Source organism: Cydia pomonella, chromosome 17 (genome assembly GCF_033807575.1).
Source record: "Cydia pomonella isolate Wapato2018A chromosome 17, ilCydPomo1, whole genome shotgun sequence".
NCBI lineage: Eukaryota > Metazoa > Arthropoda > Insecta > Lepidoptera > Tortricidae > Cydia > Cydia pomonella.
Genome location: NC_084719.1, coordinates 16,016,152 through 16,041,030, shown reverse-complemented (window position 1 = coordinate 16,041,030; position 24,879 = coordinate 16,016,152).

Here is a 24,879-nt window from a genome sequence, read left to right as displayed (position 1 = left end):
CATTTTATTTGTAAAATTAAGTTTTTTTTTTTATTTCTTTCTAATATTAAATTGGAATTTTTATCGATTGTAAATATTGGTGTGCTCAAGGAGAAAATATTTTGTGTATTTTTCTTTGTAGTAGTGAAAACCCTGCAACTGCCACAGATTTGCCGGCTCGGCAGGGTATAGTTCGTGTCATCCAAGATGACGCGCAGATTTGTCAAATCTAACCTTTATTAACATGACATTACGAGTAAAGGCACGCGTCTTCGTGAATGACACGATCTATATGGTTATGGCTTTCATCTTATTATGATACGACCTTGATCGTGAGAACAATATTAAGATACGACCTTGATTGGTGCTACTGAAATGCAACTAGGATTTGTCTCATATAGTATTTAACTAAACTCGATGGGTACGCTGAAAAATTCTTTTTAATAAAAAAATCGAGATTTTAGGTTAGGTTAGGTTAAATTATATATAGATGACAACTGTCACCCTACTTATTGGTGCGCATGTTACGTATCAAAATGAGATAAAACCATATCAAATTGTTGAAGCAGTATCAACCTTCAGTATGTTTATTTTCGAATAATACTAATAATTATGTATCCAAATTGGATTGGAAATATACCTACTGCTTGTTGAACGCGTTTGTCCGTTTTCCCGTATAGCATAATCATCAGCGTCCGAACGCACGGATAATCAGATTGAGTTTGTATTATATGCAATCCCGGGTTGACCAGATAGTAATTTGGTTTGCACAGTTCTGCTGCAACGGACGATAAAACATAAAAGCGGTTGTTATATAGTGTGAAATGTATGCTATTAAAATATGAATAACATTTTCAATATTTTCCCTGTTCCAGAGATGGAGCTTATAAAGAGCAAATAAATATAATATAATATATATATATATACTTATCTTTTTAATCTGATTATATATGCACTTTAACTACCAAGTTTGTGCATTATTAGCGTAATCAGATTAAAAACATAAGTAGTAGAATAGTAACAAGGTTTCGCATAATAACTTTAACCAAAAAAGAAGAATGGAATAGTAGTGTTTTGATAGTGATTTTTATATCTCTGTACTGATTTTCTTACCGCACCAATTGTAAGTTTCTGTTTGGCTCACTGGTTGTCTTATAGAGAATGCCTTAAGGCATTAAGCCCGCCATTTATAATTGTTTGTATTGTGCAGTAAAGGTTAAATAAATAAATAATGGTCTGCACTTAAAATTCGTGATAAATTGGTATCTAAGTAAATGAATTTATCAACTTTTTTTAGATCATATGAAAGGATAACTGTTTATAGCCAGCCATATGAAACTCAAGCGTAGCAACATTGTCAAATTTATTTAAGCAACTAAGTATCATTACAGCATTTCCTTCACGAAAGCTGTCTTTGTCAATTATAACGTGCTAAGGACCTAATCTCATTGAGGCGCGGCGCAGGATTCAACCAATTAGCCTTGCTGCATTGTTGAGACTTCAGACATAATTACACAGTCAAGTCTTATTATAACCATGAGGGAGACTGATAATAATATAACTCGTCCGCAATCAGAATACGATTCGAAAGTACCGTTAGCCTAACAGTACTTATAATTAATAATTTTAAATGCAACTCAATAATTTAAACAGGGGTTGCATCCCCATATCCTTGCCTTAGTCCAGATATAATCTTAAAAATATAAGATTAGTTCTGAGTTAATATATGTATAATTAATTGTGTCTCTATAACATTACTTTTTTTTAACTACAAACCCAGACACTTATTGACTGAGCGAGCGAAAGCGAGCGGAGCGTGTCCGTTTCTATTTGGGCAAATATGGTTAGGTACGTATGCACGCAGTTTGTCCAGCTGCTCGGTGGGTTCCATTTCTCAATAGATTCTCATGAAAGTTTTGAGCAGCTATGATAATTACAAACTTGATTTTTTTGATCGAATTAATTTTTGTACTCGTGTTGAAAATAAACAGCCACCACACACATATTTCAGCGCTTCTCGATAAATATTGTGCCTTTAAGGGTTCCGTACACAGAACCCTTATGCTGCAATTCTGTCCATCTATCTGTCTGTTACGTTGCTGAATATATATCTATATAATATGAATCGCGGACCGTTATTGATCGATGGGTGCCGGGAAATTATGTTCAGTTTAATGCATTATTAAATTGAATTTAAATTAAAAATATTCTCATTTATATACACATTACCATTGGCAATGTCATTTTATGTATTAATTCAAAAACTACATAATTATAATTATATTATGTGCTCAATCGTATTCTAATCGCGGTTTAGTAATACTAAGGTACAGAAGCCTCACTACTTTACTAAACCACTATCAAAGTGAGAACAGAAAATTGACAGTTCCGAACAACTGACAGGCTGATACAGAGCGGCGGACTGTTAATCAGTGGGCCCCTTAAATCTAGTATAAAGGTCTCTACACTTTTCAAATTTTTTTTTATACTACGTCGGTGGCAAACAAGCATACGGCCTGCCTGATGGTAAGCAGTCTCCGCAGCCTATGTACACCTGCAACTCCAGAGGAGTCACATGCGCGTTGCCGACCCTAACCCCACCCCCCTCGTTGAGCTCTTGCAGAGAAACGTTTACAGACGCTCGAGTTATAGCATTGCGGTCAGCTACTTGGAACCCGTGGGCCCCTTTGATCAGCTAAATGTCATAAATTGTGCGATTTTTTAAATATATTTTGGTTATAATGAGAAACTTGTGTACCTAAATTAGGTAAGTACGGAGGCCGATTAACAATTTGATACGGTTTTTACCTTGCGTTAGCGGCTCACTCTGATTGGCGCACGCGAAATACAATCAGTACGGCTACTACCAATTTGACACTGACATGTTCGCTAGCGTGTGCGTAACTTACTTTCTATGCATCTTGCTCGTACTCGCATATTAGTGCGAGCGAGATGTATAGAAAGTAAGTTGCGCAAACGTTAGCGAATATGTCAGTTTGGCACAGCTAAGGCAGTCGTGGTAAGGCTATTGGAGTCGCCTCATTAGGTGTCTCGCTCGCATTTGTTGATACGCGTGAGATGCCTAATGACATGACTCAAGGTCGTATCAGAACAAGATCTAAATCTTATCAAATTGTTGAAACCGAATCTGCGTCACTATACCTGCTATGTTATTTGTAGCGATAGCGCCACCCTCGGCGAGGAAAAGAGCATTTAGCCAGAATGCCCCGAGCATCTCAAAAGCCACGTATGCCCGTTTGTTAAATTAGCCCTCCGTGTCGATGAAGATCGATAAACAAAATACGATAAAACACATTTTGTGTCGTAGGGACCTAAAGCGTGCTTAGGGTAGATTGATAAGGTATTTGAAAAACCTTTGAATTGGTGCAAAAAAGCAAGTAAACGAAAAAAAAAATCGGTCATGTGCGAGTCGGACTCGTGCACGAAGGGTTCCGTACCATTATCTAAAAGTCACTTTTTTGTATGGGAGACCCCTTAAATATGTGTTTTATTCTGTTTTTAGTATTTAATGTTATAGCGGCAACAGAAATAAATAAACTGTAGAAATTTCAACTGGCTAACTATCAGCCTTGTGACAGATGGATAGACGGACGGACGGACGGACGGACGCTTTGTTGAGCAAGTTTGAGATAAAGGGTAATAAGAAGAAACTACTTGGCTCATCTTTATACTATTATATTCTTAATGAATTTGTTATGGAAAGTTTAAAAAAGTACACCAAATGGAGTTATTTTATAGATATTTAAAATAGTAAGTAGTTATTAACGAAAATATAAAATGAAACTTTCTCAGCATAAATACGCTTTAAAGATTTTAAAAATTACTATTAACATTGTATAACTTAGAAATTCTCGAATCATTTTGTATTGCCTAAAACCAGTCCAAGGTGGCGCCTATTTAAGGAAATTCATTTAATAATTACGACATTCCGAATTTGGGGACAATTCTTGATCGAGTTAATGTTTCGGTAATCAATCGAAAACAAATTGGTTCGTTACGTGAAACTCCAAACTTTTCCATTCCATCCATAATTTATCAATGTTTGATTTCAATATTTGATTGAATAGCCTTAATTTTGTAACCTCAAAAACTTTCCCAAGATATTAATTCAAATATGCAAACTGACAAAGACGTTTGGAAAAGGTTATACAATAAAAAGTCTCTTATTTTAAGTTACTTTGAATTCAATTATATATTTTTATTATTATTTATTAGTGACAGCGGCTGGAAAAACGTCCCACTTTGTCACAGATACAAGCAAATCTTGTCCTTATGGCAAGCGACAAAGTGGGACGTTTTGCCGGCCGCGGTCACATTTTTACAGCAAAACAGTTATTTTTAGAATGTACCTATAGATGAAATAAGATTTTTCGTACTTACAAATTTAATCAAATGTATATTTTATAATTGAATCATTTTTCATCGAGTACTCGTACTATTTAAATATCTCTAGCCTCTCTAGTACGATGACGTGTCGTTATGGGCTGTACAATTTAAAATGGAAGCCAATTCAAACTGATTGATGTGAAAATAATATAATTTTTGTACAACTTTGGGAACAAAATATAATTTTTATTACATATTCTGATTTGTGTTTTTTAAGTAGTCACACTACTATATCCGGCCGGATCCGGCCTTCAACACTGGAGGAGACACTTTTTCCTTAATATATGAAATCTATTTCAGTTTATAAAATCATTTTGTTAGAAAGAAAATATAATTCGCCCGTGCGTGGGTCTCGCCAGTTCCAATACAATGTTTTCCTGGTTCTTACGTATACGTATTGCCCGACAATAGGAAATATCACAATCCCTCTAGTGCTTGAGAGGCCTGTGCCCAGCAGTGGGATGTATATAGGCTGGATTATTATTACCATCTAGGAAATAGGAATTAGGCTGCTGTTTTGCTAGACTGGTCTGCGTAGCCGTGTTCGCAAGTTTGTGAATAACATCCATAGGCTCCTGTTTACGCAGTTGATCATCGATCAAAAAGCTAATATAATTAAGCGAATGTTTTCAAATTAAATAAAACGAGAGGTTGATTGATGGTGCGGGCGGTGACGCGGACTACGAAGGGCATTGATGTTTATTTGTGTTTTTGTAAGGTTCTGACGATCGACGTGACATATTTTAACTTTCGCGTTGCGCGGTGCCTACGAACACTGCGGGAGCCTACCTTTATCATCATTTATCCTCATTATGGCATCGTAACACCCGTGATACATGGAACATCTAACATGGAACGTAAACATGGGACATAGAAAAATCTAGCAGATTCACTTTATTACCTAACAAAATAATTCTGTTAATTATAATATTCATTAACAGACATAGTAATCCGCGGAGCAAAATTGTTTGACAAGTAGGGAGTTCCTGTATCGATAAACTCAACCATCGATGCTAGTTCTATATACTAGTGATCACTCAAGGGTTTGCTTGTAAAAATATGTTTTTATTAAGAGTAAAAAATAATTTAATAATAACAAACATCATCAGTGCTTTATTTGCATGTACGTTATCTTAAGCGTCGGTCTACAGCAAGCTCGGTTCTCCATACAAACGTAGTTACGCTCTTATTTTAAAACGACTAGCTAGATTGCTCTGAAACTTTGTACTTACAATAGAATAAGGTATGATATATCTATTCCTGTAATTTGTTTATGTACCTTAGTTAAAAATATACGGTGAATATAAGTTTTTCATACAAAATTTGTTTTTCCTCTATTTCGTTTATTTTATAAACTGGATCTATATAAACGAATTACTAGATATATCTCTTGTTATTATATATGCAAAATTTCATTATAATCCAACATGTAGTTTTAAAATGAGAACGAAACTCCGTTTGTATGGGAAGGTGAAATTCGGCCGAGATTGCCGGGAACTCTTAACGCTGCTGCAGTCCCATTCCGAACGTTACCTCTAACTTTTTTCTTATATGTCAATCAAAAACCATACATACATACATTTACTAAAGCTTGTTCCGCTCTTTTTATTATTCTATTTCCCGTACAGTTTTTCCGGAGTGAAAAAGATTGCTTATTACTTTTTCCGAAGTAAAAACTAGAAACACTGTCAATAAATCAAACACTCAAACCCATACGGTGCCCGCATACAAATGTTTGTCTCCGGGGAACGAACCCGCTATCTACGCTCTCGTAGCATGGAAGGTATTAAATAGGAGGAATATTTGTTTACCTAGATTTGATTATTTGTGACGTTGCTGTATTTTTTTTATGTTATAGGAGGCAAACCAGCAAGCAGATCACCTGATGGTAAGCGATTACCGCCGCCCATGGACTCTCGCAACACCAGAGGGGTGGGGGGGAGGTTGTAGATATACTTAATGAGCAATCTAGAGAGACTGACAGATTTTTAAGCAGACTGAATCTTTAAGGTGAGGCATAAAACTGACTGACTAGGGTCCGATTGGCAACTAATCCCCAGAATTGGCGTAAGTACTACATTTTACAAAAGCGACTAGCAGCTGACCTTCCAACCCAGAGGGTAAACTAGGCCTTAATGGGATGAGTCCGGTTTCCTCCCGATGTTTTCATTCACCGAAAAGCGACTAATAAATATCAAATGACATTTCGTACACAAGTTCCGAAAAACTCCGGGGTTTGAACCTCCGGATTGCAAGTCGCACGCTTCTACTATCTGTATTTTTCAAATATATTTGCCTGTACAATGAAAATATATGTTTAAAAAGAGACGTCTTTGATACGATTGTCTCTGCTATTAAATGTTAACCAATCGTGTAACGGCAACTGCATAAAGTCGATGTCATGAATAACCGGTTCACTAAACAATACTATCAAGAGTTTTGTAATTGCTGAGATAAATCAAGATACCTCTGACGCCAAAATTTACGATACCGGCGCATCGTCTTTTGTTTTGTTTGCTATTAATTACTTATTTAATCTAAAGTCTAAAACTAAAACATACCTACTTCATATTGAACTAAGTAAAGTGTTACAAAATATTTTTCATTAATTTTTGTATTCGATAAACCGCATCAGAGTTTTTATTCTACCTGTTATGAAATATTTCTGCTGCTTTATAAAACTATACCGTATTCATGACCACATATTTCCAGCATATACATTATTATGTTCTCGGCGATCCGGCTACATTAAATACCGAGCGAAGAATCCAAGCATATACGAGTCGAGGTGAATTCCGCTTCTGTGTGCATGTATTATTCTCGATGCTAAGTCAAATGTGTCATGGGATCCAGCGTAGTGAAATGTCATTCATAGTTCTAACGGGCCGGCCTAATCCCGCGCTGCTTAGCTATCGATCCAAGATCCAAGAGTTCAAGATCTTACGCCCAGTACTGCAAAAAGATTGAATCACCATTATCATTCAGTTATAAGATCTTTGTGAAGAATCTCTTCAACGGCAGTCGGCAATGATCGATGTGTATACATCGATTAATCGGTTGTGTTGCCTATAAAACTGTCTTCCTTATCTAAAAAACAGTTTTTTCAATGAAAATTGAATACAAACATGTACCTAAATTTTTTTTATCTGAGAGTTCTATTTTCAAGTTCACTTGGTTCGAGATACCTAGGCCATTTTGAACGTACACTGACAACTATGTCATTCAGCTATCGTGCATTCCCTGTACTGTACATGTATTGGGGCGGGCGAGACGGATGATATCTAAATAATATCATACTGATGTCAGCGTACGTTCGAATTTACCTGACCGTCTTTTGGAACGGCAGAAAAGTTCCTCAGTGGCAATCACGTACCAGAAGATGCAGCCGCGTCTCTAGGTCAGTCAAGTGTAAAAATATGTGTGTACACATCTTACTCAAAAATATGTCCCATAGCTTCTTATTCCAGTGTAATGAGAGCGAAGTAACATATTTATGAGACGATTTATTCGCTACATATTTTTGCAGTTGACTTTACTTCCTCAGTGACTTTTGTCTTGACAAGCGATATGTCTGCACTAACTTATCGGTCTAGCAACTCTGAAATATGTCCTATTATCTGTAGAAGTAGCTGGGTTTTTAAGAGCATGCATCGTCTTATTGATTGGATAGGTAGACTTACTGCTGACTGTTCGCTCTGCTCTGTGAAAGAGATTCTAAAATCTCTTTCATTTATATCTAAATATAGGTAATACATAAAGACTTAAGGTATTTTTATTATGACTATTATACTGGTTTGTTCGTTGCACGAGTTTAGAAGGTGACGGGAATACGGGGCCAGGTATCCGAATACCGGCCTCACCGCGATACGTCATGCCTTCAGTTTATCTGACCCTATTCCATGCAAAATGCTATTTGAACTTTGTGGAAGCTACTGAAATCGCAAATGTTTCCCAATTGCCATTCAATTCACACCCTTAAATACAACGCGTAAAGTCTAGACGAATTGCATTTGCTGTAACAAGCTTACACGTTCTCACTTTATAAAGTTAAAACTATTGCAATCTGAAGAATTACGTTAGAATTCGAATTGTTAGGTTATTATTGATCCAATAAATCCATGCTTGAGCTGTACTCTTGTTTTTAGGAATGCCTTTGCATTTGTTTAGAAAAGCTCATATTTATTAAATTGTAATATTGAATATAATCATTTATAAATAAATAAAAATAAAATAACATTCTACTAAAATATATTACTTTTATTATTTTTAGATAATAAAACAAGGTAAGTAAATAATAATTTAAATCGCCTTAAAACTTAAATGCAGCACACACACAATGTACAGTATACCTTCCTGTTATATAAAAAAGGAATGAAATAATTGTTTGTATACTATATTTTACTAAAATAAATATATATTTGGGAATAGTCGTTAACGAAAATCGTCAAAGTTGTACCTATGTACTTGCTTACCTTCTTCCTAATTATTCTATGGTAATCGTATAATGAATTGCATCCACACTACGTTTCTTAGTCAGTTCAGTACCCCTAGTGTAAATTTAGTCGATAGCGAAACGTGACGTACGCGTTTGCGTTAAGTCTCATTTTGTATGGGTTTTTGAACAGCGCGCCAAGCGGGACGTTTTGGAAAGTCAAAAATCTCATACAAAATGACACTTAACGCAAACGCGTACGTCACGTTTCGCTGTCGAAAATATTTACACTAGGGGTACTGTACCCCTAGTGTAAATTTCATTCGATAGTGTGACGTGACGTACGCGTTTGCGCTGTCATTTTGGATGAGATTTCTGAGTTTCCAAAACGTCCCGCTTGGCACGCTGTTCAAAATCCCATACAAAAATAGACATTGTAATGCAAACGCGAACGCCCGTCACGTGATCGAATTTAATTTACACTAGGGGTTCAGACACCGTAATCTGCAATTTGGAATTTACTATTTGCAATTTAAGGCAATAAATATAACGTGGGGAATATGATGACATGTCAAGATTCACTCGCCATTAACTTAATTATAGAACTCTCTGTCGGGAAGAGAACACTATATTTGTACAGTCAAGTTCATAAATATGTATAAATTATTTCACCTTATTATAATGCATTAAGACTATATCTACAGAGTCAAGTACCTAGTGATAAGAGTTAGACCACGCTAAGTTGGCAGCGATTTTGACAGCCCAGACTGTGAATGGTGTTATGAAAATAAGCGTCATAATTTGTTAGAAATTTGACATTTAACACACCCTTGCACAGTCTCGGCTATCAACATCGCTGCCAACTTAGCTCTAACTCTATTTATTACGGCTGCGATCTTCTGTAAAGTGGGAGTGATTCACCTGTTAGGATGCCATGTGGGCAATATAATGGACCACTCTCCCTTACCTTCCTTTAATAATAAATAATAACTATAAAAGGACGTTATTATACAAATTGACTAAGTCCTACAGTAAGCTTAATAAGACAACGTTATAAATAATAAAAAACACCCATTACTCAGGAACAAATATCCGTGCTCATCACACGAATAAATGTCCTTACCAGGACTTGAACCCGGGACCATCGGCTTCATAGGCAGGGTGACTACCCACTAGGTCAGACACGTCATCGTCGTTTGTTTAAAACCACTTGACAGAGATCTTCAACGATTCTCAAGGCTTTGTCACCATTCAGTTCTTTGCCATTCTCTTGGCTTCTACTAAATGTCACTTTGATAATAACTGTAATCTCCGCGCCGTTCCGGACTCATAATTTGATTTAGGGCCAGAGTTTAATTACTTTGAAGAAAATGATAGAATTAGCGGTAATGGTGGGCTCGGCGCAATTTGTTGCTCGCTTCGCTTACATTTCAAACGTTTAAAGGGTAATTTTATTATAACATTTGTAGCTTCAATGACTTTTATAATCTGTTTGTACCTATTTTTTTAGATTTCATCGCTTATTGTGCGTTATTTATATAATCAAGAAGTACTCATAGTGTAGACAGTGGACGCTTGCTTGCGTTCATCAAGAAATTTTCGAACTTTTAGGGTCCCTGGCAAGCTCGGCAGAATTACACCTTCCCATACAAACGGAGTTTCGTTCTCATTTTAAAACTACGTGTTGGATTGTAATATAATTTTGCACATACAATGATATGAGGTATATCTAGTCTTGTAATTAGTTTATATACATTTATGTAGCCCCAGTTTATAAAACAAACGAAATAGAGCAATAACAAGTTTTTTATTAAAAAATTAATTTCGCTGTATTTTTTTTTAACTATGATGGTATCTGAACATACATTAACTAATTACGGAATTAGATATACCTACTTACTTTATCGTTTATATGGAGAATCGAACTTGCCGGGGACCTTTAAATTCTGTTATCTATACAACGTTGTACTGAGCAACTTTTAATACGAGGCCAACCACGAATTCGCGATAAAAAAATTTGCTCTTCCTTATAAGATATTAACATCAGCCAGCCAAAATGTTTGGGAGAGTTATTTTTTTATTTGCGATTTCGGGGTTGATCCTTTAGTAAAAGTTGATCAGTATGACCTATACAACATGTACCCACCCCACATATATTTACGGGCAAATGATGTCAAAATGAGAATAAAGTCACTCAATCAGCAAGTTCGAATGGACCCCCAGTACACGCGACATGTTGTTAAACTGTCTCTTTCATTATGCCATCGCCGACCGAGAACAGCGAATGTAATTAAAAGCTAGCTTGTACTTAGTAAATTACTCCCTGCGGCTGTGCAAGCCAATCCCATTCATGTCTTAGAGGCATAATGTTTTAAAATGATTACAGAAATGTTCGTATTGTTGTGTCAATATGTGACGATTTTCATGGTTTGCTATGTCCATCGTGTTCATCTGTGGCTTAGCGCACAGTCCCATTAGGTAGTTCGATTTCCATACAAAAAACAATTGAGTTTAAAGTAAAAATCGCTCCCTGTAAACCTCAACTGCTCATCTGAGGCCTAAGCCATGTATGATGAAGTTGAAGAAAGAATGAAAAATGAACCATTTTACCTTGGGAATCATACTTCTAGCGTCTATAATTTGCAATATGGACGTTGTGTCAACTTATCTTTCTGTTAACTTTACCTCGGTCTCCCTTACTTATTTCTCTATGCTAATACACAAATATTTGTTATGCTTCAAGTTCTCACACGTTATAAAACCGCACTAAGTAGATGTTCCAGCTCCTAACTTCAAGTGGCACACACTCAGTTTAAAGTCGGGACAATCTGCCTCGTCCCATCAGCCGAAGTGAGCATTAAACAAAGCGCGGTCAGCCCGAGCATGCTCCTGATTACATCTGGAGTGACGCTAAGGAATGGTTGCGGTTGCCGTGCTCGGCCACCAGATTTAAGATGGCTGCCTGTTACACCGGGAACTAAATCATGTTTGTTTATTTGACATTATTGTGTTTTCAAACAATTGGAAAGCTGATTTAAGAGATTTGTATAATAGCTTAGCAAGACAGATCATTTATATATATTAAAAAAATAAACGAGTTTCAGATTTCGTCCACATAAACATCAAGGAAGGAGTAACATTAAAAGTGGAAGAGACATGTTTTCAACGCAAAATCCGTAGAAAGTTTATTTTTCTATTTCACTCACATTTAACCCCATGTGGGTCCATCACTTACCATAGGTCTTCAAAAAATATTATACATCAAAAACAACTTATTAAATTCCAAGGATATCTTCAATTAGAACCCACAACCGCTCTAGATTTTTCGGCCCCTAACTTCTACGACAAATAATTTCATGGATATTGAAATATATAACATTTGGTTCCTAATGCAAAGTAATCAATGGCGTTATTCATAAACTTCTGTTAATTCTAACAAGCCGTTGAAAAACGTTTGTCCTTATCAGTTATTTTCACATAAGTTTTGTTAGAAAGTGACAAATTGATTGCTATGTATTATGGATTAGAAGTTAGAACACGTACTGAACTACTAGCGGTGTGATTGGCTGCAAGCTACCTGCCGGCCATAATCCTCTCCGAGATAGTCCGAGCTAGTATCAATTAATGTTGATGCTCCAATTCACGTATGTCTATTATGGCTGCTCATCTGATGATCACATCATAGTCATAATCTGGCGTGAATAAATCACCTATATCGATGTACAATGTATTCATGCATACGAGTATGTCACTGATGAAATAGATATAGGTCAAATAGTAAATTCCCTCTTGCCTGTAGTTGTGTACCTATAGTTAATAGAAGTGATAATAAATTACTGGTTATTTTAACTAATTTATGCTTAATATTTATGCTTATGACAGCCTCCTGCCGCCTCTTTCCGCCATCGCTCTACGCGACAACATTCCCATCTTCACCACTTAGATGGTTGGCAGTCCTCAATTGTGCGTCTCTCCAGAAACTTCTTGCCTCGAACAAATAAACTGTGGAATGAACTGTCACACGCGGTATTTCCGGACCGACACGAGCTTCGAACTTTCAAGAAAAGTGCGTAGCTCCCTTCTTAGAGGCCGGCAATGTACTTGCTCTAGTGTCGCAAGTGTGCATGAGCGACGGTAATTACCACCACCGGTACCATTACACCACGCACGGTTATTGCGGTACCATTAGGCGATGCGTTCGCTGGTTTGCCCCCTATATCATGAAAAAAGATAAATTATGGGTTGACCGGATTAATCAAACTTCTTAGTTCATATTTGGAATGATTACCAAAACACTTCACTCACACGCACTACTAATCTTTAGCTTTCTTGCCTGCTCACAGTAAGTTATATAGGGTATATTACGCGAAACTCTGCGTAGGGGGCGCCACAACCACAATCCATTACAATCTGATCATCATCAATGTTATATTTTATTATCTGTGAAAACTTACCAAAATACAGTTTAAGGCAGAGTAACTTATACATACTCATGTATAAGTTACTCTATTATATGGTTTATGAAAGGTGCTAGTGCTGCGCTCCGGCGGCAGAACATTGCAGTATATTCTCTATTGGCGTAATTATTTTGATTACTTTTAACTCATTAACGCAATAATGGCTAAAGTAATTCAAATCAATTTTGGCAAAGGCTGTTTAGATTAAAATGAATAGTGTTCATCTGAAATCTTGGTCCCTAAGAAAAAAGTAGGATAAAAAAAATTACGACTTACGTCGTAGTAAATACGAAATTTTGTGAAAATCGGTAGAAATGTTGAGTTTTGTGGATAGTAATGGAGGATGTTATGAACAAGAAGAACAAGCTCAACGCTGGAGGGCCTTAGCGACATGGGTTTGTAAAATCCTTGCCATCCGAGATACACATTTTTTCTTTTTTCTACATACATAAATATTATAAAATCCAAGAAGTATAGATGTAACATTACATATTCCTGTTTAGCTAGTAATTACAAAAAAGTATATATCATGCTAAACATATTAATATTATTAATAAGATAAACTATTTGGGTACTATTAATTAACGAGTGTTTTGTTTTAATTGGCCTAAATGGCCTAATTCGCCTTTGTACGATAGATATGTGTTTTTTCCTGTTTTTTGTTTCTTTTTGTACAATAAAGTGTTTAACTACTACTACTACTACAATCTCACTTATGAACGAGTCAACTTTAATTTGTACTTTATAAACAAGACTGGATCCTCTCGGAACCAATAATTTTTCACTCCGCTCACATCTGCGATCCGAATTCCAATTCCGAAGTCAGTACTTCTTTCTGTGCCTCAATACTTGAACACAAGCTATTACTCTTTACGTACAATGGTCTTTCATCTCGCTCTGTTTTAGTGAGCAAGACAAAGAACGGGCAAGAGCATTTATTGTCGGAAAGAAATTAAAGTCTCGCCGAATCGAACAGTTTTATCTACGTGTCGATAGCGGACACAAATTATGTGCTTCCTTCGGTTTAGGGAGAGGTTCCGTTAGCCCGAATCCAATTCATTTGTAATAAACGGCTAAAACGCATATTCTCAATCTTTGTAATAAAATTAGTAGCCAAAACTACAACAAAGATGTTATTGAAATAATCCATTATGTTTGATAATTGGCAAACCAACGCTGGAAGAACAAGAAATGAAAATAAAAGTGCATGCGCCTATAATGCACGTGCGCCGGGTGCAAGGAATAAATATTTTTTTGAAGATGTTACCACCTTTCCGTCAAAAATCCAGGTCGAAACATCGATTTTGACATTTGCGGCAGTAATTAAGACGGCAGTAAATTTAATAATAAATACATGACATGACATTAAAGCTCTCCAAGGGGCCTCTACGTGTTGGATCTATATCCCCACGCAAGCCTATCAAAAGACCGGGATTTATAGGCCCGTGAAATCCAAGGAGATATAATAATAATAAGCCCGCAGGGTAGCTTGTGGCGAGCTGTTGGGGAGTAACGACCCCACGGACCCGAGTGCTCCAGAGAGTCGGTCAGGGTCTCTGTCTCCGGCGTGTCTTCGTCGGTCGGACTGGAACCCCAAGGGGACCCGTAGGACTCTCAGCTCTGGCTTGCCTTAATTGGCCGTCCAGAGGGGAGACGTTAGAGTTGTACGCTCCAGGGGTGGAAGTGTTAAAGGGCATAACGCCGCGAGTAACTTCGGAGAAAGCGCAGCACACCTCTCGACACCCCTGAGCCGCTCACGCCGGTGTTGCGCCTGGCCGTCTTTACGATGGCCCATCAGGTGCCCATCTAGCGAGTGGCGAGTCACCGCCTGCCTTGATAACACTGTATATCACAATGTTATAGCAGGTGTCCGGAACTCTTAGCAATAGCCCAGTCTTATTTTCCACCCAAATTCAAACCATAGACCAAGACTCTTTCCATTTTTCTGCAATAGCCTCTAATGCCTGCTGAAACCGGTTTATGGGTATCTATTTATGTACACATGAATGGGTTCCAGCAGGCGTTCTACATGACATCAAAGCTCTCCAAACGGCCTCTACGTGTTGGATCTATATCCCCACGCACGCCTTATAAATGACCGGGCTTAAAAACCCGAGAGTTTGTAACGGAGATACAAATAATAATAATGTCATGCTGCAATACTGCTGCAGCAAAGCTGGTGTAGTCTGAATTCGAACGGTATCTTTCAATGTAACTACTAAATACTTAACTAATCTAAAAAAATAGTATATTAGCAGCTCGACATTACTGCAGGAAACATTTTTTTAATACCACGACGGTGCCAAACAAACTGCCTGGTAAGCAGTCACCGCAGCCTATGGACGCCTGCAACTCCAGAGGTGTCACATCCGCGTTGCTGACCCTATAAAACATGTACACTCCTATTTTGAAGAACCCCATACCGTAAACCCTCGGGAAAACATAATTAATCAATCGACATTTTTAACGTTTTCTAATGCAATCGACTGCACCAGTGTTGCAGCACGACATTACTGCTACAAATGTCAAAATCAAAGTTTCTGCCCGAATTTTTGCCAGTTGTGGTAGCAATCATCATTGGCCTTCGAGTCTATTACAGACTATACAAGCAGTGTCAGGCAGGGCGACAACGTTTTTCATGGCTGTGTAAGCCAATACGGGAGCGGCAAACACGCCCACAAGCCTGGCAGGTGTAGTTTGCCCCTGCCGAACAGGTGTCAGGCTGATGACGCTTGGCCCGCTTCCTTGCGAGTGTCTTAAACCAAGCGTCGTCGTGAATTACGTTACGACGCCGGTCGTCCAGCTGAAGGCTAGTGCTCCCTACACCCAAAAGGAACAGACCAGTACCGAGGCGGATCAGTACCTAACTGACCGGGGGCTGCCCGGCTTTAGCGGGCGCTAACTGATCAGTGGGCCTACGAAGGACCCTCCCACTGTCAGGAGTGACCCCTAGCGTCCTAACTTACGCCTATCTGTTTGGACTTATCACTGGTGACTGCCACTCCCCGTGTTGTTTTCCACGCGGCAAAGCCAACGTGGGTGAAGTGACCTCTCCACAGACACTGCATCGCCTGGGACACAAACGAAGAGATACAGGGTTGCCCAAGACCTGTAACTCTCTCTCGACCTCACCAACTAGATCCGCGGGAAAGACAAGTCAATACGCGCGGAGTCGGATCGGCTGCAGGTGCATAACGGCTGGCACCGAGCCGGGTTTGTTTCAAGTTTCCCTTCTCTGTTGCTATCTCTTCCGTTAAGCAGCAGGAGGACCACGTGCAGGCGAGATAAGCCGGGGCACAAAGATGTTATTCGTGCCCCTCCCTCCCGTGGTAGCAATACAGTTGGGAGTAATGCTGGTGAAGTCTAAAAGATAACGTTCGGATGTCAATTGCTGCTGCATTACCATTGCGGCGTCGTTGTTACCACCGCTTTATGGGGGTTTACAGAAAAAAATTTACTAATTTTTCCTTAATTTTCCCTACAAAATGTATTAGTCAGGTTTGTAACGGACATGTACGGTTATCTCAGTTTCAGCAGTTAGCGTTTCAAAACTGACAATGAGGCTTTTTTTTATTGTTTAAATCGATAGTGCTCGTGATTCTGAGTAGAAATAACCCAAAATTTGTTAGGTTTAAAAAAGTACAGGGTACACTTTTTTCTAAAAATACCCTTATTTCGTCATTGCATTCGCGCACACCAATGAGAAAACAATATCAATCGATTCAAAACGATTAATCAGAGTCAGGTTCTTAGTTGGTATACTTATCAGCTACCGAAACTGAAAACATTATAATTTAATTTTAGATCTAAGGTATTCTTTAGGGTAGCTAAAAACGCTTACACACGCTGACATTATCTTAACGATATCCATAAAAATAACAAAGCATTTTGTCAATTCGTGAACAGCAGGAATAAAATAAAACACTGAACCATTTTCCCCCTGTTTATGTTTACTCAAAACTCTCGTAGTGCCATAATCTTCAAGTACCTAAATATCGCCATCGAGAACACCCCTTAAGGCTACCCTTTCCTGTTTCATCGCAATTAATTTTCAACCTTGCCCAGCTTAGTTTAAAGTTCAAAAGGTAAAGTTACAGCTCTCTACTTAAGCTCGAGCAGATAAATGAATTTCTACTCATTGACGATCAATCGAGGCGAGCGTTATCAGTGTTTTGCTGCTTTATCTAAGGAGGCGTTACATTTTCCGGTCGATTTATTAGTTACGTTACGTACGCGGCGCGGAAATGTTGGCTTTATAGCGGATATGTGGATCCGGCTTTTAAGACATTACTTCCTGCAGTTCCTGTGTAAAGTCTGCGTAAGCTTGTGGTAAACTCGGCCACAAACTTCATGTGTCTAACTTTGCTAACTGTACCTTGTCTCGTATTTGAATGAATTAAACATGTCCCTTCGTTATATTCATTTAGGTTAGTCGGGTAAGAAGCAGGGACTGCATAACCGAAAAATAACGATACATTTATATAACGGTATGAAGTCATACCGGTTTAATCCGAACCATTTAGGTGGCCGAATTAATTTATTTCGCTTACCGAAAAATAACGGTTCCGTTATTTTTGGAGTACCTTAGCTTAGGCGTCATTGCCAAGCCGCCCGCGCCTTGCGCCAACTTGGTTCCTATTGGATGAAGCTGTCTAAGTAAGTGTAAGCCCGTGAGCCCTTTTGATTTTATTTAATACTATCAGTTTGGCTATAATAACGGTTAAGGTATATACAGGAATAAAATCCCGGTACCGTTATTTTAAAACGGTAGCGATACCTTTATATGGGAGCCGCGCGGCCTAATCGGTATAATGTATCGGTATCGTCATTTTATACCGCTACCAAACCGTTATGCCGTAACCGAAACCAGTTCCTGGTAAGAAGACACAGGTGCAAGAGGAACACTTATAAAAAATATTACCTATACATTTTTAGCGACATTTTATATTTAAAGATCCGGCGACCGCAGAGCTGGCAGCTTCCTCGCTGTCTTGTAATACAGCGAGGAAATGCTGCCAGCATCTACGACACCATGCCGCAGGGGGATATTTTTTAGTATTTTATTTTAAGTTTAGTATTATTTATCTTTAGATTCAAGATTTATAATTTCGTTATATATAAGAATTTGTATGCACTGTAATATTATTAGTAATTGTGATTAAATCCTCATTCATTCAAGATCTTTTAGCGTTACGTTGAATTCTTTCTTTGCGTACAAACGGGGTACCGTACTACGACAATTTTAATAACAAGTTCATAAACAAAAGAAAAAACAGAAGTTTTGTTTCATTATAATTACAAAATTAAGCACCAGATCTTACACCCAGCCGCAAAATTACATGGACACTTTATGAATGAATTTATTCATAATGTGTTTATGCAATTATGCAGCTAGCTGCGTTACCAGTTTTATTTCTTTAACTGGAAACGTAGTGAACCTTGTACGAATGTAGTAAGTTCCGTTTACCATCAAGTAAGCGGGATGGGGGCGGATGGTATAAAAAAAAACTATTGAGGCGATCATTGCGGTAGACCATTATCTATTCGTGTCATCCACGATGACTCGAGGAATTGTTAAATTTAACCTTTATTATCATGATATTACGAGACAAGGCACGCGTCGTCGTGAATGGCACGATCTATAGAAGAGAACGTAGACATGTTGCATGCTTACGAATGTGCCGTCTGAAAGTTTCCGACTTTGCCAAATTTCAACATGAAAAATTCTCGGAAACATCTCTGTGGAAATGTTCTATTTCCAAAATTAAAGTTTTCTTTTGTTTACTGTTAAATTTTTCTGAAATTTCCGAGAAAAAATTCTTCAACTTGCTCATCCTTATGCATGCTATACGCATGCTCTATTACTAAGCACAAATTCAACAGGATGAAATATTCTGTTGTTTGAACTTTTTATAGCAATATTTTCTCTGGTTACATGTTTAAATTCTGCTTTGTGTTATCCTCAGTAACTTCTAACGGTTCGCATTAGGAGCAAAACGATAAATCTGCTCTAAAGCTAGGTATTAGTTCAAATTGTCTTGTTCACGACACTACGCGCCATCCAACCTAACTAAAATGACCACTAACAACCCATATTCTACTTTAAAGCGGTTTATTAAAGCTCATTTTTGTTTAAATAAATGACCCAGAAGCGAACGCTGGCTCGAAATATACATTAGCGGATTCTAAATACATTAGTCTAGTTGTCTCGATGGAAAATGAAGTGAAAATAATTTACTGCGAGTGAAGTCATTTATAAAGGAAAAGTAGAGTTCGCTAGTTTTGTGATGAATCGATCCGGAGCGGAGTGTTTCATTGATATTCCTTTTGATATTCCTATTTGTTTAAAACTTTCTGCTTTGCAACTCTAAGGTAATCTTCCTATATAAGTAGCGTGCCAATAAGAACGTTTTTATTTTAGTATTATGTATCATTATGAAGTATCTCCATACATACGTAATTAAAATATTCTTAATATAACTTAACAAATTCAACATGACACATAAACAGCAAATGCAAAGCCATACCAAAACACCATACCATTAAGTGGACGTAGTTAAAGGAAAAGGATCCAATCCACAAAAATACCAAAACATGAGTTAAGTATACCAGGCAGGCCTTTAATGTGTATATTTTCATTCAGCAAAAAAGCACTGAGCTCACATAGCGTTTTCATATTTTAATCGACATCGGATACCATCCCCCATGTATGAAAGATTAAAAATGATATTCACCAATAAGTATTCAATACTCTTGGTACCTTGTTGTAAAATTATGTTAGTGACAGGACTGGTTTATATAAATTTCAACAAGAAAAATCCAAACTGCTTGGAATCTTTTTGAGAAAATGCAATGAATACTTTTCGTCCTAAATATATATCAACAAAACTGATCCAACCCATTTGGATCGTTTTTGAGAAACTAATTTGATGATGTGTAAATACTTTAGCTAAACAACAAAAACGATTCAGCAAACTTGGATCACATTAGTGGAATTCTTGTTATTCCAGCATTGGTGTGTCAGTAAACAACAAAAACGATTCATGTTAAATATATTAACTTTAGGCTGACTTTTTAAATTTAAACAACTTTATACTTAACCTAAAAGGCAGTTTTACTGCTATGATAGGCTATTTTTGAATTTTTTGCTATATATGTCGACTTGGATCGTAATTCATAAACAAATTAAATAGATGAGGAAAAATAACAGAAATCATTCAAACTGTTTGAATCATTTTTGCAGGTTTAAATTAACTTGTTCTTATATTCAGCGTCAAACATCAAAGTCGATTTAAGTTACTTGGATCTTTTTTGATAATTTACTCCAGGTATAGTTTCATAGTGGCAAATTAATCAACGGAAAAGATCCAGTTTACATAAATACGCTATAGGGATTATTTTTATTTAAAATGGCAATACAATGCTAAATTTTAATAACGATCCATGTTAATTATATTGTTCATAAAAAAAATTTGCTTTTAGTATTAATTTCGTTTATACGTTGCTGGTATTAATAATGTTATAGTAATTATAATTTTGAAACTTTACCTATCATTTTTGTAACTAAAAAAACTGATTTTGCTATTGCGTCATGCTGTGCATTGTCGCGAAAGACAGGTCTGTGGATTTGTAACGACAAAAATGGTGAGTAAAAGCTATTTTGGTTGAATCCATCAAAACTTCTTCCGATAAGATAAGATAAATTATTAAAGTTCAGTTCTAATATGTATATGTTATTATTTAGCTGAGAATAGCGATCCTAAATTTTTTGCAAGGAAGGCATGCAGGTGGGGCATGCTATGACATGAATGAAAAAAATGACGAAAATAGACACAAAAGTAAGTGGTATGGTTATAGTTATATTTCTTTTAATCTACAATTACTTTGGTATTAACTATTAAATATTCATTTTCCATTGCTTTTACAAAAGATGAATGAATGAAGAGATGTGATGAATTTGGTATGTCATGGGAAATATTGTTCAAAAATGGTATTTTGATTTATGTCCTAAAATTTTTTTATGTAAACGATTAGTGATGCGTTTCAGCGGGACTGGCGGGACCTTGCTCAGCACAGGGAGGATTGGAAAGCTAGAGGGGAGGCCTTTGCCCAGCAGTGGGACACACAAATAGGCTAATAAAAAAAATTAAAAAACGATTAGTGATTATAAGAGGCTTTTATTATCGTTAAACAGAAGTGATCTCAATTTTGTTAATACTCAATACTTTGATAAGCTATTACATTGTTTTTTAATAAAGTTTTTTATCTTTTCTTGGTGATTTTCTCGTTTTTTTTCCAATTTATTGGGATGGATCCTTATTGCCTATTTAAAATGAAAAAGGTTACATGGAAAAAGTATTTTCTCAAAATGGATCCAACCCCACATTTAGTTAAATATCTCAAGAAATACGACATTAAACTAAATCGTTTATGTACAGAATCTTAAAACACGTCAAAACTCATGTTTCATCCAAATAAGTATTATGGGAAAAGTGAATCAGTAATGAGGAATACCATTTCTAACTTTAAACCTCCATAACTTTTGCTCATCTCGCTGTGGATTGAATCCTTTTCCTTTAACTACGTCCAAGTAATAACAGGCGATCTCATCTCTAATAATTATCATAATTATTATGATATTATGAAACTTTTATTATGTTGTACGGGCCTCATTTTCAAATAGTAGTTTTCGATAAGACTAAAAGTGCCTTTTATAGGAATACGTGTCTATTTACTTAGATGGGGCATATGTTCCCAACTGGGTAATTGTACTCCAACAGCTTTTATACATTAAAATGAAAAAAAAAAACTATATAATAACCTCATTTAAGTATTACATTATAGTAGTATATATTGCTGCGGTGGCAGCATGGTTATATTTTTATCACCCGTCACTACGATTGTCACTTTCGCACTTACATACTTGTTAGAACGTGACAGGCATGGTGACAGGCGATAAAAATACGACCGTACTTAGCCCGCTTAATTTGGCATAATATATATCAATATACCACAATATAATAATTTAAACAATTCCGTGGAAGACGGGAGGGGTGCTGGTGTTGGACGCTACATGTGTAGCACCCTAGGCCCGTCTCATCCCCACGGCACAACTGCAAAAACCGGGTCTCGGCCCTGAATACGATTTCGTATCTTTTGGCGTCGAGACCCTTGGCCCGTGGGGTCCGAATTCGTCTACACTATTCAAGGATTTAGCTAAAAAAATAGCAGACGCCACCGGTGATCGTAGAGCTGGCAGCTTCCTCGCACAGAGAATAAGTATTGCGATACAACGAGGAAATGCTGCCAGCATCTACGCCACCATGCCGCAGGGGGATAGTTTTTAATTATTTATTTTAAGATTAGTTTTATTTATTTTTAGATTTAGATTTTAAGTTTTATAGGTTATGTAATGTGTAATTACATCTGTAGTTAATTATATATATATTATATATTATATAAACTGATATTTAAACAATAATTTTAAATTTCGTATTTTCGAGCATGTTTTGGGACACAGTACGTTATAACTATGAGTTGAAAGCTTAAAGATTACTTTTGGTTTGGGAATACAGATCAATTTACAATTATTTGTGAAGAAAGACACAGTTTCTTCTCAAGTGGACTAAACGTGTCCAAAGTTTTCCCGCCGTGGTATGAAAAGTTTGAACAATTTATTAGCTAGTTCTTCATTTCAAACGTTGAAACATTGCTTTTGTAAACTAGAACACGAATTGTCTTGCATACTTATATTTCAAATGCATTTCGTAAACTTGAACGTACCTAGTACCTACACATATTTTAAATTCGTTTACTTTACAATACATAAGAGTCATAATTATTTCATGAAATATAACAGCTTCCTAGCCTAGTCGGTACTCTAGTAGCATTTTGATGGGCCTCTGTTTACTTACAAAGGGCCAACAAAATGCCTACCAAAATGCTACTAGGGTAGTGACCTGCCTACAAAACAGCAGGTCCCAAATCCTGGTAAGGGCATTTATTTGTGTGTTCAAATTTGTTCCTGTGAGTTATAGATGTTTTCTGTGTATTTAAGAATTTATTTATATTTATTATATACACAGTCACATACACAACAACATGCGAATTTTGATTCGTTTGTGGTGAGTGTTTCGACTGAGCGTCTAGCGACCTTCACCAAGGAGAAGGTTTTGCCGAAGGGTGTCAAGTTTCGGCGGTTCCGTGGCCTGGGGGCCTACCGGGAAAATCGAAATTCGCAAATTGCGGGGATCTTTCTCTTTTACTCTCACTAAGACGTAATTAGAGTGACAGAGAAAAATGCCCGCAATTGACGAACTTCGATTTTCGCGGTAGGCCTTCTGCTCCCTGACACTGCGGGGTTGCGTAATGCATGCTTAAAATTAAATTATGTAATGCAATTCTTTATTATTGTCAAACCATTTATGTGTGTAGAGTCATTAATTCCACGTTGGTGTTACTACAAGAAAGGAAAGCGATACTTACTCCTTTCTTTATCGCTGTAAACTTGCCAACTCATTTTAAATTTCCAATAGGTAAAATCCAGTCTTATAACTTTAGCCAGTTTCACTATTGAATATCTACTAATATAAATTGTAATGTAGGCTGCATTTGGACACACCAGAACATTTGAAATTGCAATGTTTAGATACCTTATCAACTTTCGTACGGGGTTTCAGGAGTCAACTATAATTTATAGCAAATTGTATTAGCCGCCCTGCAAGTCAGGATCACGACTCGAATAATACTTCGAATTTGCAGTAGAAAAGATACTAGTTTACAAGTGTTTAATCACCAAAGCGGTAAAATGCAGAAAGTTAGTGTTGGTTGTATGGAAGATGATGAAATAGTGTTTTGCAAGATTTAACAATTACAAAGAGTTTTAAATTTAGGTACATATGAGATTGGTCGCGACAAAACGTATGTGGAGCGCTGCCATTAATGCTTTAGAGAAAGCCTCCAAATACTAGCCAAGCCCGACGGCTTCGTTTAGCTACTGCATAATAGTTTTATATTGAAATGTTATACAAATAAAAAGTTGCGTTCGCAACATAAATAAGTGCTGGTTTAGTAATTATCAGACACAGAGACAATCGACAGCAATAATGTTTACCATTTAGCACCTTACCCCTATGTAATAAGGCGAAAAGTGTAAATATATCTTTGACGTCGACTGTTCCTACATGATTATCTTGCTTGAGAAAAGGAAGTACTTCTTACTTCCTAAGTCCAGGGTCTTAGCAACTAAGACACTATCCAATATTCAGTGTATTAGTTTGTAAGTAGTCCGCGCAGGCGCGAACAGTAAGTTTTAATCAAGAACATTAATTACCCGTCGGACAAGTTCTCCGTAATTGAAACCCGGCTTAAGCGATCCGACAGTCGCGTTATAACGCGATGGTCTTTGAGCCACTTCGCCCACTTCAACGGTACGTGCACGGTATCTAAATTGTAAATGCTGCTCTTCCGGTTGCATTTTGAGCCCGGCGTTCGCTTAGCAAACTAAAGGTGACATTAGGATTGGATGCGAGAAATGGGACTGACAATTACCTAAAGAGAAGGCGTAAAGACAGGGAAATAGAAAAGGAAACAAAAGATATGGCC